At 43.4% G+C, this 13,739-nt stretch overlaps 1 long non-coding RNA gene across 1 annotated transcript in view; it reads left to right on the forward strand.

The window, feature by feature from the left end:
* The first annotated feature begins 756 nt into the window (after window positions 1-756).
* Window positions 757-13,739, forward strand: part of LOC100448518 (uncharacterized) — a 28,294-nt gene continuing 15,311 nt past the window's right edge. The window contains exon 1 of the long non-coding RNA XR_010139221.1: window positions 757-1,203. This is a non-coding gene — a long non-coding RNA (uncharacterized LOC100448518). The remainder of the gene's footprint in view (window positions 1,204-13,739) is intronic.

The raw sequence follows: 13,739 nt of genomic DNA on the forward strand, positions 1-13,739 counted from the left end.
GAGACAGAGTCTCACACTGTCCAGGCTGGAGTGCAGTGGCATGATCTTGGCTCATTGCAACCTTGGCCTGCCAGGCTCAAGCGATTCTCCTGCCTCAGTATCTTGAGTAGCTGGGATGAGGTGCACACCACTACCGCCCAGCTAATTTTTGTATTTTCAGTAGAGATGCTGTTTCCCCATGTTGGCCAGGCTTGTCTTGAACTCCTGATCTCAAATGATCCACCCGCCTTGGCCTCCCAAAGTGCTGGTATTACAGGCGTGAGCCACCACACCCGGCCCCTTTACTTCTTTAATCATGGTTTCCTTTAGTTTGTTCCAACATATCTATAACAAGTATTATACTTTGAAGGATTTGTTTGTTAAATCTGAAGTCTGGTTGCTCTCACATGCAGTATCTGTTGCCTGTATTTTTTTGTTTGTTGTTTGTTTTCTAGAGTGAATCACACTTTCTTGTTTCTTTGTATGTTCTATAATTGTTTTCGTCAGAAACATTTTAGTAATACTGAGACGTGAAGCCAGCTGGGCTTCTGGGTTGAGTGGGGACTTGGAGAACTTTTCTGTCTAGCTAAAGGATTGTAAATGCACCAATCAGCACTCTGGGTCTAGCTAAAGGTTTGTAAACACACCAATCAGCACTCTGTCAAAGCGGACCAATCAGCACTCTGTAAAATGGACCAATCAGCTCTCTGTAAAGTGGACCAATCAGCATGATGTGGGTGGGGCCAAATAAGGGAATAAAAGCAGGCCACCCGGGACAGCGGCTGCAAACCACCCGGGTCCCCCTTCGGGCTGTGGGTGGTTTGTTTTTTTTTGCTCTTCCTAATAAATGTTGCTGCTGCTCACTGTTTGGGTCTGCACTACCTTTATGAGCTGTAGCACTGACCACGAAGGTCTGCAGCTTCACTCTTGAAGCCGGCGAGACCACAAACCCACGGGGAGGAACCAACAACTCCAGACTTGCCACCTTTAAGAGCTGTAACAGAGCGAAGGTCTGCAGTTTCACTCCTGAAATCAGTGAGACCACGAACTCACCAGGAGGAAGGAAGAACTCCCAACGTGCCATCCTTAAGAGCTGTAATACAGCGAAGGTCTGCAGCTTCACTCCTGAAGTTAGCAAGACCACGAACCCACCAGAAGGAAGAAACTCCGGACACATCTGAACATCTGAAGGAACAAGCCCTGGACACACCATCTTTAAGAACGGTAACACTCACTGCGAGGGTCCCCAGCTTCATTCTTGAAGTTAGCGAGACCAAGAACCCACTGGAAGGAAACAATTCCGGACACAATACATTGTAGTAACTCTGTATACTGTCCCCTTCCTCTGTTTATTTATTTAGTGGCTGGCTAGATTAATTTAGGATAGTCTGTTCTCCCTGCCTCCCCTCACTGTGTCAAGTTCCTCAGGGGAAAAGACTGCTGCTCCTGAATGGAAAAAGCTGCGTGTCCACTGTCACACCAGGTTGGCAGCGGTTTTAGCTAATTTCTTAGTTCCATTCCCGTATTTTGGGAGTTCATATATGTTTTCTTACTGAAACATAATACTTTTTAAAACCTGTGCAAAAGAATATGAAATAACTATTGGCTTTAATATTGACATTCTGTATTCAATATTTTTACATCAAATCCTGTACTGACATTTGTAGACGCACACTTTTTTTTTTTTTTTTTTTAGGACGGAGTCTCACTCTGTCTCCCAGGCTGGAGTGCAGTGGTGCAATCTCGGCTCACTGCAACCTCCGCTTCCCAGGTTCAAGCGATTCTCCTGCCTCAGCCTCCCGAGTAGCTGGGCTTACGGGCGCTTGCCACCATGCCCAAATAATTTTTGTATTTTTTTGGTAGAGACGGGATGTCACTATGTTGGCCAGGCTGGTCTCAAAACTGCAGACCACGTGATCCACCCGCCTCAGCCTTCCAAAGTGCTGAGATTACAAGCGTGAGCCACTGTGCCTGGCCACCTTTAAAAAAAAAAAAAAATTATTTTTGGCTGGATGTGGTGGTTCATGCCTGTAATCCCAGCACTTTGGAAGGCAAGGCAGGCGGATCACTTGAGGTCAGGAGTTGGAGACCAGCCTGGCCAACATGGTGAAACCCCATCTCTACTTCAAATACAAAAAAAAAAAAAAAAAAAAGCCGGGCTTACTGTGTGCCTGTAGTCTTAGCTACACAGGAAGCTGAGGTGGGAGAGTTGCTTGAATCCAGGAGGTGGAGGTTACAGTGAGCCAAGATTACGCCACTGCACTCCAGCCTAGGCGACAGAGTGACCCTGTCTCAGGAAAACAAACAAAACCAAAAAAATTTTTATTTTTATCTAATTTCAGACTTAGAAAAAAGTTCAGAGAATTCCCATATACCTTTCAACCAGCTTCATCTAATGCTACCTTCTTATATAACCATAGTACAGTCATTAAAACCAGGAAATTAATCTTGGTATAACACAGGCATACGTTGTTTTATTGTACTTTGCTTTATTGTGCTTTGCAAATGTTTTTTTTTTTTTTTTTTACAAATTGAAAGTTTCTGGCATCCCTGCATCACACAAGTCTATCAGCACCATTTTTCCAATAGCATGTACTCACTTTTTGTCATGGTGTCACGTAATTCTCACAATATTTCAAACCTTAGTATTATTGTTATATCTGTTATGGTGATCTGTATTTAGTGATGCTTGATGTTACTATGTAATTGTTTTGGGGTGCCATGGACTGTGCCCACATAGAGCAGCAAGGTTATTGATCAATATGTGTGTTCTGACTGCGTCATGGATTGGCCATTCCCCTATATCAGGGTTCCCCAACACCTGGGTCACAGACCAGTACCAGTCCATGGCCTGTTGGGAACCTGGCTGCACAGCAGGAGGTAAGAGGCGGGCGAGCCAGCAAAGCTTCATCTGTATTGTATTTACAGCCACTCCCCATTGCTCACATTACTTCCTAAGTTCCACCTCCTGTCAGATCAGCAGCAGCATTAGATTTTCGTAGGTGTGTGAACCCTGTTGTGGACTGCACATGTGAGGGATCTAGGTTGTGTGCTCCTTACGAGAATCTAATGCCTGATGATCTGTCACTGGCTCTTATCACTCCCAGATGAGACTATCTAGCTGCAGGAAAGCAAGCTCAGGGCTCCCACTGATTGTATGTTATGGTGAGTTGTAAAAATATTTCATTACCTATTACAATGTAATAATAGAAATAATGTGCACAATAAATGTATGTGCTTGAATCATCCCAAAACTACTTCCCCATCCCCCAGTCCATGGAAAAATTATCTCCATGAAACTGGTCCCTGGTGCCAAAAAGGTGGGGACTGCTGCTCTCTCTCCCTCTTTTTGGACCTTCCTGTCCCCTGAGACACAGCAATATTGAAATTAGGCCAATTAATAACCCTGCAATGGCCTCTGAGTGCTCAAGTGAAAGGAAGAGTCCCACATCTCTCACTTTAAACCAAAAGTTGGAACTTTCAGTACAGTTTTGAACATAAGCAGTGAGAATGATTAAGCTTAGTGAGGAAGGCTTCTTGAAGGCCAAGACATGCTGAAAGCCAGGCCTTTTGCTCCCAACAGTTAGCTAAGTTGTGATTGCAAAGGAAAAGTTCTTGAAAGAAATTAAAAGTAGTACTCCAGGCCAAGGATGGTGGTGCAGACCTGTAATCTCAGTGCTTTGGGAGGCCAAGGCAGGAGGATAACTTAAGCCCAGGAGTTCAAGACTAGCTTGGGCAACATAATGAGATCTTATCTCTACAAAAAATAGAAAATAAAAATTAGCCAGATTTGGTGGCATGAGCCTGTAGTCCCAGGTACCCAGGAGGCTGAGGCAGGAGGATAGCTTGAGCCCAGAAGTTCGAGGTTGCAGTTAGCTATGATCACACCACTGCATATGAGCCCGGGCAACAGGACGAGATTCTGTTTCAAAAAATAGTAGCAAATAAATAAATAAAAGTGCTACTTCGGTGAACACACAAATGCTAAAAAAGCAAAATAGCCCTATTGCTGATACGTAGGAAGTTTGAGTGGTCTGGGTAGGTCAAACCAGTCACAATATTCCCTTAAGCCAAAGCCTAATCAAGAGCAAGGCTCTAACTGTCTTCAATTCTATGAAGACTAAGAAAGGTGAGGAAGCTTCAGGAAAGAGTTTGAAGCTAGCACAGGTGGATTCATGAGGTAAAGGAAGGAAGTCATCTCCATAACATAAAAGTGCAAGGTGAAGCAGCATGTACTTTTGTAGAAGCTGCAGCAAGTTACCCAGATCTAAGATCATTGGTGAAGATGGCTACACTAAACAACAAATATCCAATGTAGATGAAGCAGTTTTATATTGGAACAAGATGCCATCTAGGACCTTTATAGCTAGAGAGGAGAAGTCAATGTCTGGCTTCGAAGCTTCAAAGGACAGGTTGACTCTCTTGTTAGGGGTTGATGCAGCCGGTGACCTTAAGTTGAAGCCAATGGTCATTTACTATTCTGAAAATCCTAAGCCCCTTAAGAATTGTGTTAAATCTACTGTGTCTGTACTTTACAAATGAAACAACAAAGCCTAGATGACAGCACATCTGTTTACACATTTGGTTTACTGAATATTTTAAGCCCACTGTTGAGAACTACTGCTCAGACAAAAGATTGTTTTCAAAATATTACTGCTCATTAACAATGCACTTTGTCACCCAAGAGCTCGGATAGAGATGTACAAGGAGATGAATGTTGTTTTCATACCTGCTAACACAACATTCAGACAGCCCATGGATCAGGGAGTAATTTCAACTTTCAAGTCTTATTATTTAAAGAATACATTTTGTAAGGCCATAAATAGTGATTCCCCTGCTGGATTCGGGCAAAGTAAATTGAAACCCTTTGGAAAAGATTCACCATTCTAGATGCCATTAAAGAACATTCATGATTCATGGAAAGAGGTCAGAATATCAGGATTCGTAGGAGCTTGGGAGAAGTTGATTCCAGCCCTCATGGAAGACATTGAGGAGTTCAAGACTTCAGTGAGAAGTCACTGCAGATGTGGCAGAAAATAGCAAGATAACTAGAATTAGAAGTAGAGCCTGAACATGTGACTGAATTGCTGCAGCCTCATGATAAAACTTGAATAGATAGGAGATGTTTCTTACGGAAGAGTAAAGAGTGGTTTCTTGGCCAGGCATGGTGGCTCACACCTGTAACCCCAGCACTTTGGGAGGCTGAGGCGGGCAGGTCACTTGATGTCAGGGGTTTGAGACCAGCCTGGCCAACATGGCGAAACCCCATCTCTACTAAAAATACAAAAATTAGCCCAGCATGGTGGTGGGCGCCTGTAATCCCAGCTACTCAGGAGGCTGAGGCAGGAGAATCACCTGAACCCAGGAGGTGGAGGTTGCAGTGAGCCGAGATTGTGCCACTGCACTCCAGCCTGGGTGACAGAGCAAAACTCGGTCTTGAGGAAAAAAAAAAAAAAAAAAAGAACGTGGTTTCTTGAGACGAAGTCTACTCCTGGTGAAGATGCTGTGAACATTGTTTGTTTTGTTTTTTGTTTTGAGATGGAGTCTTGCTCTGTTGCCCAGGCTGGAGTGCAGTGGTGTGATCTCAACTCGCTGCAACCTCCACCTCCCTAGGTTCAAGCAATTCTCTTGCCTCAGCCTCCTAAGCAGCTGGGATTACAGGCACATGCCACCATGCCCGGCTAATTTTTGTATTTTTTGTAGAAACAGGGTTTCACAGTGTTGCCCAGGCTGGTCTTGAACTCCTGAGCTCAAGCAATCTGCTTGCCTCAGCTTCCACAAAGTGCTGGGATTACAGATATAAGCCACTGTAACCCGGCCAGTGATCACTGTTGAAATGACAAAAAATAATTTAGAATATTACATACATTTAGTTAATAAAGAAGTGGCATATTTGAAAGAAGTTCTACTGTGGGGTAAAATGCTATCAAACAGCATCGCATGCTGCGGAGAAACCTTTCATGAAAGGAAGAGCCCATTGGTGTGACAAACTTCATTGTTGTCTTACCTTAAAAATTGCCACAGCCATTCCAACCCTCAGTAGCAACCACCCTGATCAGTAAGCAGCCATCCACATGGAGGCAAGATCCTCTAACAGCAAAAAATTTACAAATTTGTTGAAGGCTCAAATGATTATTAGCATTTTTTAGCAATAAAGTATTTTTTTTTTTCTTGAGACAAGGTTTCGCTGGTCACCCAGGCTGGAGTGCAGTGGCATGCTCACTATTGCACTCTTAACAGACTTAAAGTATAGTATAAACATAATTTTTATATGCACTGGGGGACCAAAAAATTTATGTGGTTTGGTTTATTGTAATACTTTATTGCAGTGATCTGGAACAAAACCTGCAATATCTCCAAGGTGTGCCTGTACTATTATTTAACGCATAGAACTTATTCAAATTTCAGCAGTGTTTCCAATGATGTCCTTTTTCTGTTCCAGGATTTCACATTCACATAGCATTTAGTTATTATTTCTCTTTAGTGTTTTTTTTTTTTTTTTTGAGACAGTGCCTCACTCTGTAGCCTAAGCTGGAGTGTACTGGCATGATCGTGACTTACTGCTGCCTCTACCCCTAGACTCAAGTGATCCTCTCACCTCAGCCTCCTAAAACAAAAAAAAGAGGTGAGTGTGGTGGTGTGTGCTTATAGTCCTCCCAAGTAGCTAGGACTGTACGCACACACCGCCACACTCACCTCATTTTTTTGTTTTTTTTGTAGAGACGAGGTCTCACTTTGTTGCCCAGCCTTCTCCTAGTCTTTTGTTGCTGTTATTTTAGAGTTAGGGTCTTGCTCTGTCACCCAGACTGGAGTGCAGTCACACAATCATAGCTTACTGCAGCCTTGACTTCCTGGGCTCAAATGATTCTCCTGCCTCATCCTCTCTAGTAGCTAGGATTATAGGCATATGCCACCATGCTGAGCTAATTTTTTCAAACCTTTTTTTTTGAGAAACAGAGTCTTGCCATACCGCCCAGGCTCTGAGTGTCTTCTAACGTCCTCAGTCTTTCTTTATCTTCCAATGATCTTGACAGTTTTTGAAGACTACTGGTCAGTTTGGAGAAATTTGGAGAACGCCCCTCAATTTGGGTTTGTTTGATGTTTTCTCATGGTTAGAATAAGGTTATGCATTTTGGGAAAGGATATTACAGAAATACAGCAATGCATTGCTTAAGGACAGGGATACCTACTGAGAAATATGTCATTGGGTGATTTCATCATTGTGTGAACATCATAGAGTGTATTTACACAAACCTGGATAGTATATCCTACTACACACCTAGGCTATGGTGTAGCCAATTGCTCCCAGGCTACAAACCTGAACAACATGTTACTTTACTGAATACTGTAGGCAATTGTAATACAATGGTAAATATTTGTGTACCTAAACATAGAAAGGACACAGTAAATGATAGTATAAAGATAAAAAATGGTACACCCTTATAGGGCACTTGCCATGAATGGAGTTTGCAGGGCTTGAAGTTACTCCGAGTGAGTGAGTGAGTGAGTGGTGAGTTAATGTGAAAGCCCACGACATTGCTGTACACTTCTGTAGACTTTATAAGCACTGTACACTTAAACTACACTACATTTATAGAAAACAAATTTTTCTCTGTATTATTTATATATTTATTTATTTGGAGACAAGAGTTTCGCTCTTGTTGCCCAGGCTGGAATGCAGTGGCACGATCTCAGCTCACTGCAATCTTTACCTCCCGGGTTCAAGTGATTCTCCTGCCTCAGGATCCTGAGTAGCTGGGATTATAGGCACATGCCACCACGCCCAGCTAATTTTTGTATTTTTAGTAGAGATGGGGTTTCACCATGTTGGCCAGGCTGGTCTCAAATTCCTGACCTCAGGTGATCCACCCGCCTTGGCTTCCCAAAGTGAAATGATTACAGGCGTGAGCCAATACACCTGGCATTATTTGTTTTTTTTTTTTTTTTTTTTGAGACGGAGTCTCGCTCTGTCGCCCAGGCTGGAGTGCAGTGGCGCAATCTTGGCTCACTGCAAGCTCCGCCTCCTGGGTTCACACATTCTCCTGCCTCAATCTCCCAAGTAGCTGGGACTACAGGTGCCTGCCACCACGCCTGGCTAATTTTTTGTATTTTTAGTAGAGACGAGGTTTCACCGTGTTAGCCAGGATGGTCTAGATCTCCTGACCTCGTGATCCGCCCACCTCGGCCTCCCAAAGTGCTGGGATTACAGGCGTGAGCCACCGCGCCCGGGCTATTTATTAATTTTTTAATTAAAAAAAAGAGACAGGGTCTCAATATGTTGCCCAGGCTAGTCTCGAACTCCTGGGCTCAAGCAATCTTCCCACTTTAGCCTCCCAAAGTGCCGGGATTACAGGTGTGAGCCACTGCACCTGTCCAGAAATTTATCTTCAATGATAAATTAACCTTAGTTAACCCTATAATAACAGTGCCTGGCTGGGTGCAGTGGCTCACACGTGTAATCCTAGCACTTTGGGAGGGCAAGGCAGGTGGATCACCTGAGGTCAGGAGTTTGAGACCAGCCTGGCCAACATGGCAAAACCTTGTCTCTACTAAAAATACAAAAATTAGCTAGGCATGGTGGCGATGCCTGTAGTCCCAGCTACTTGGGAGGCTGAGGCAGGAGAGTTGCTTGAACCTGGGGGGTGGAGATTGCAGTGAGCTGAGATCGTGCCACTTCACTCCAGCCTGGGCGAAAGAGCGAGACTGTCTCAAAACAAACAAACAAACAAAAACAATGCCTTCCTCTGGAATACCTGCTGAGGAAGCTGCCTCAGGCTGTTTTACAGTTAATTTTTTTTTGTAATAAGTAGAAAGAGTACACTCTAAAATAATGAAAAAAAATATAGCATAGTAAATACATAAACTAGTAACATAATTTTAAAATATCATTACCAAGTATTATGTGCTGTACATAATTGTATGTGTTATACTTTATTTCTGCACAAGAAAGAAATGAACTTTTTTTTTTTTTTGGAGATGGAGTTTTGCTCATCACCCAAGCTGGAGTGCAATGGTGCGAACTTGGCTTACTGCAACCTTTGCCTCCTGGGTTCAAGCAATTCTCCTGCCTCAGCCTCCAAAGTAGCTGGGATTACAGGCGTGCACCACCACTCCTGGCTAATTTTTGTTTTATTAGCAGTGACGGAGTTTCACCATGTTGGTGAGGCTGGTCTCGAACTCCTGGCCTCAGGTGATCCGCCCACGTTGGCCTCCCAAAATGGTGGGATTACAGGCGTGAGCCACCGGGCCCGGCCAGAGCCCTCTATTGACATGTGTCTGCACAGTTATCATGTAAAGGAAGACAAGTTACATGTAAAAAGATGGTGGTTGTAACATTCTTTGAAATAGCAAAAAATTGGAAAATATCTCACAAGATCATTGTGGAAGATTGGCTAAATAAATGAAGACAACGCCATACCATGGAATACTAACTACCATTAAGGAAAAGGTAGAGAAAACAATTTAAAAGGGGAAAATATATATGAAAAACAATGGTTTTCAAAACATTGACCATCAGGTTATAAAGGACAGTGATCCTTGTGGACATGCATTTTACATATGTATTGAATATCTTTGTGCCTTTGCTTGTGCATGCTTAACTTGAAAACATACATTTACCATTGACCACTAGGTGGTACCATATCACAAGTTATTCTACAGCCAGGGTAGGCATTTTTAAACAGGTTTCTTTTTTTGAGTGTCTGATAATGTCTCTCTCAAAACTGTCAGGTTTAAACCTTGTGGGTCCAGTTCCAACATGAATGTAAATAACTTAGCTGAACTACATACATAAGTAACCACATAGTGAGACTGACTGGGGTCTGTGTTCCTTCACTCAACCTGTATTTGTTGTGTCTGTGATGGATTAGCTACTATCTTTCTGATATATCTCAGAGAAGAAATATCTCTTCTCTCACTTACTTCTGTCTGGACTACCAGATATCCCTATGCATACCATCTCTTGTTTCTCTTCCTCAGTCCAGCTGGTTCAGTCTGAGAAGTTTACCGACTGTGAGTACACCTTCTACCTTTGCCCTTTCATTTATCAATAAAACCAAAGAAAGAACAATAGTCCTTTTCCTTAGGGTGGTACAAGGAGGCCAAGGCCTCACTATTTATAGCAAATAATGCAAATGGAAATAAACCTAGGTATCTTGTCCTGCAGGTAACTTTGTTTTCGATCTTTGCTACTGTTTAACTTCCTTTGGTGACTAGCCATATTTCATTAACCTTGCAAGCAGTTGGACCTTGCTCAATTGCAGGAAATGCTGGGAAATCCCACTCAGCTGTCCCTACATCTTGTCCCAAAGCACTTGTAGACTGGCAAGGCTTGTTATCTGACTTCCTGTCATGGTGATTTGCTTTATTTCATGTCCCTTATATTTTATTTCATTTTATTATTATTACTTTTTTTTGAGACAGAGCCTCACTCTGTTGCCCAGGCTGGAGTGCAATGGCATGCTCACAGCTCACTGCAGCCTCGACCTTCCAGGCTCAAGCCATCCTCCCACTTCAGCTTCCCTAGTAGTTAGGATTACAGGAATGCACCTCCATGTCCAGCTAATTTTTGTTTGTTTTTGTAGAGACAGGGTTTCACCATGTTGCCATGTTGCCCAGGCTGGTCTCGAACTCCTGGACTCAAGCAATCTGCCTGCTTTGGCCTCCCAAAGTGCTGGAATTACAGGCATGAGCCACCACGCCGGGCCATATTTCATTTTTAATTGACTGATAATAATTGTATATATTTATGGGGTAAACTGTGATGTTATGATACATGAATACATTGTAGAATGATTAAATCAGGCTAATTAACATATCCATCACCTCACATACTTATTTCTTTGTGATAAGAACGCTGAAAATCTCCTCACTGAGCAATTTTGAAAGACATAATCCACTATTATTAACTTTAGTCACCATGCTGTGGGGTAACTCACTGGAACTTACTCTTCTTGCCAAACTGAAACTTTGTGCCCTTCAATTAACAGTTCTTCTTTCCCCCTCCACTCTCTCCCCTCAGCCCCTGGTAATCACCATTCAACTCTCTACTTTTATTAGCTCCACATACAAGTGAGATCATGGGGTATTTGTTTTTCTGTTCCTGGCTTAGTGCACTTAACAATATCCTCCAGGTTCATCCAAGTTGCCACAAATGACAAAATTTTCTTTTCTTTTTTGGGGGGCTGAATAGTATTTTATTGTGTATATATCTCACATTTTAATTAATTTATTCATTTACCTATTTATTTATTTGTTTTTTGAGATGGAGTTTGCTCTTGTTGCCAAGGCTGGAGTGCAATGGCACGATCTTGGCTCACTGCAACCCCCACCTCCCAGGTACAAGCAATTCTCCTGTCTCAGCCTTCCAAGTAGCTCGGATTACAGGCATGTGCCACCATGCCCAACTAATTTTTTTGTATTTAGTAGAGAAGGGGTTTCACCACGTTAGTCAGGCTGGTCATGAACTTCTGATCTCAGGTGATCCACCCGCGTCGGCCTCCCAAAGTGCTGGGATTACAGGCATGTGCCACCGCTCCTGGCCTATTTTTTTATTTTTATTTTTATTTTATTTTACTTTACGTTCCGGGACACGTGCAGAATGTGCAGTTTTGTTACATAGGTATACATGTGCCATGGTGGTTTGCTGCACCTATCAACTCATCATCTACCAACTCATGCAAATACCAGCATGCATTAGGTATTTGTCCTAATGCTCTCCCTCCCCTTGCCCCCGATCCCGCGGTGTGTGATGTTCCGCTCCCTGTGCCTATGTGTTCTCATTGTTCAACTCCCACTTATGAGTGACAATATGCGGTGTTTGGTTTTCTGTTTCTGTGTTAGTTTGCTGATGTATGATGGTTTCCAGCTTCATCCATGTCCCTGCAAAGGACATGAACTCATTATTTTTTATGGCTGCAATATATCTCATGTTTTCTGTATCCATTCATCCCTTGATGAAAACCATGATAAGATATCAACCCACACCTGTGAGAATGGCTATTATCAAAAAGACAAAAGAGGGCAAGGCGTAGTAGCTCAGGCCTGTAATCCCAGCACTTCGGTAGGCTGAGGTGGGAGGATCGCTTGAGCCCAGGCATTCAAGACCAGACTAGGCAACAGAGTGAGACTCCATCTCTACAAAAATTTAAAAATTAGCTAGGTGCAGTGGCATGTGCCTATAGTCCCAGCTACTCAGAAGGCTGAGGCAGGAGGATCCCTTGAGGTCAGGAGGTACGGTTGCAGTGAGATATGATTGTGCCACCGCACTCCAGCCTGAGTGGAAGAAGGAGACCCTACCTAAAAAAGAAAAAAAACAATAACAAGTGGTGGAGTAAAAGGTAACCCTTGTATATTGTTGGTGAGAATGTAAATTAGTACAGCCACTATGGAAATCAGTATGGAGGTTCCTCAAAAAACTAAAAATGGGATTATCATATGATCCAGCAATCTCACTACTGGGTATATATCCAAAGGAACTGGCCGGGCACAGTGGCTCATGCCTGCAATCCCAGCACTTTGGGAGGCTGAGGCGGGCAGATCACTTGAGGTCGGGAGTTCAAGACCAGCCTGGCCAACATGGTGAAAACCCATCTCAACTAAAAATACAAAAATTAGCCAGGTGTATGGCAGGCACCTGTAATCCCAGCTACTTGGGAGGCTGAGGCAGGAGAACCACTTGAACCTGGGAGGTGGAGGTTGCAGTGAGCTGAGATCATACCACTCCACTCCAAGCTGGGCAACAGAGTGAGATTCCGTCTCAAAAAAATAAAAATAAAAATAAAACAAAATAATTGAAATCTGTACATTGCTGGGCGCAGTGGCTCACGCCTGCAAATCCCAGCACTTTGGGAGGCCAAGGTGGGTGGATTGCTCGAGCCCAGGGGTTTGAGACCAGTCTGGGCAACATGGTGAAACCGTATCTACAAAATAAATACAAAAATTAGCTGGGTGTGGTGGTGTGTACTTGTAATCCCAGCTACTCGGGAGGCTGAGAAGGGAGAATCACTTGAGCCTAGGAGGTGGAGGTTGCAATGAGCCATGCTCATACCATTGTACTCCAGCCTGGGTGACAGAGTGAGACTCTGTCTCAAAAAATAAACAAACAAAAGAATAAATAAATAAAAGAAATCCGAACATTGAAGAGATATTTGCACTTCCATGTTCATTGCAGCATTATTCACATTTGCCAAGATACGGAAATGACATCTATCTTTCTTGACTGGAAACACCTATCAGCCTGAAGTATGTGTCAAGGTCTCTGTACCTTACACCTGTCTTCTATGAAGAGTTTAGCCCCTGGCAAAGTATTATAAAGTAGGGAGGATTTTCAAACTAGTGGTTAGGGAGAGGGGGATTGACAGTCTTGTTAGCTTTAGTGAGAGATAGCAGAACCCTGGTAACTGATGTGGGAGTTCCCTGCTGGTTTGTATTCCATTTAACTTTTTTTTTTTGAGACGGAGTCTCGCTCTGTCACCCAGGCTGGAGTGCAGTGGTGCGATCTCGGCCCACTGCAAGCTCCACCTCCCGGGTTCATGCCATTCTCCTGCCTCAGCCTACAGGCACCTGCCACCGCACCCGCCTAATTTTTTGTGTATTTTTTAGTAGAGACGGGGTTTCACCGTGTTAGCCAGGATGGTCTCGATCTCCTGACCTCATGATCTGCCCGCCTCGGCCTCCCAAAGTGGTGGGATTACAGGCATGAGCCACCGCGTCCAGCCTATTTAACTCTTTTGAGAGAAAATAGAAGGTGAGAAACCAGC

This window comes from Pongo abelii, chromosome 2 (genome assembly GCF_028885655.2).
Source record: "Pongo abelii isolate AG06213 chromosome 2, NHGRI_mPonAbe1-v2.0_pri, whole genome shotgun sequence".
Classification (NCBI taxonomy): domain Eukaryota; kingdom Metazoa; phylum Chordata; class Mammalia; order Primates; family Hominidae; genus Pongo; species Pongo abelii.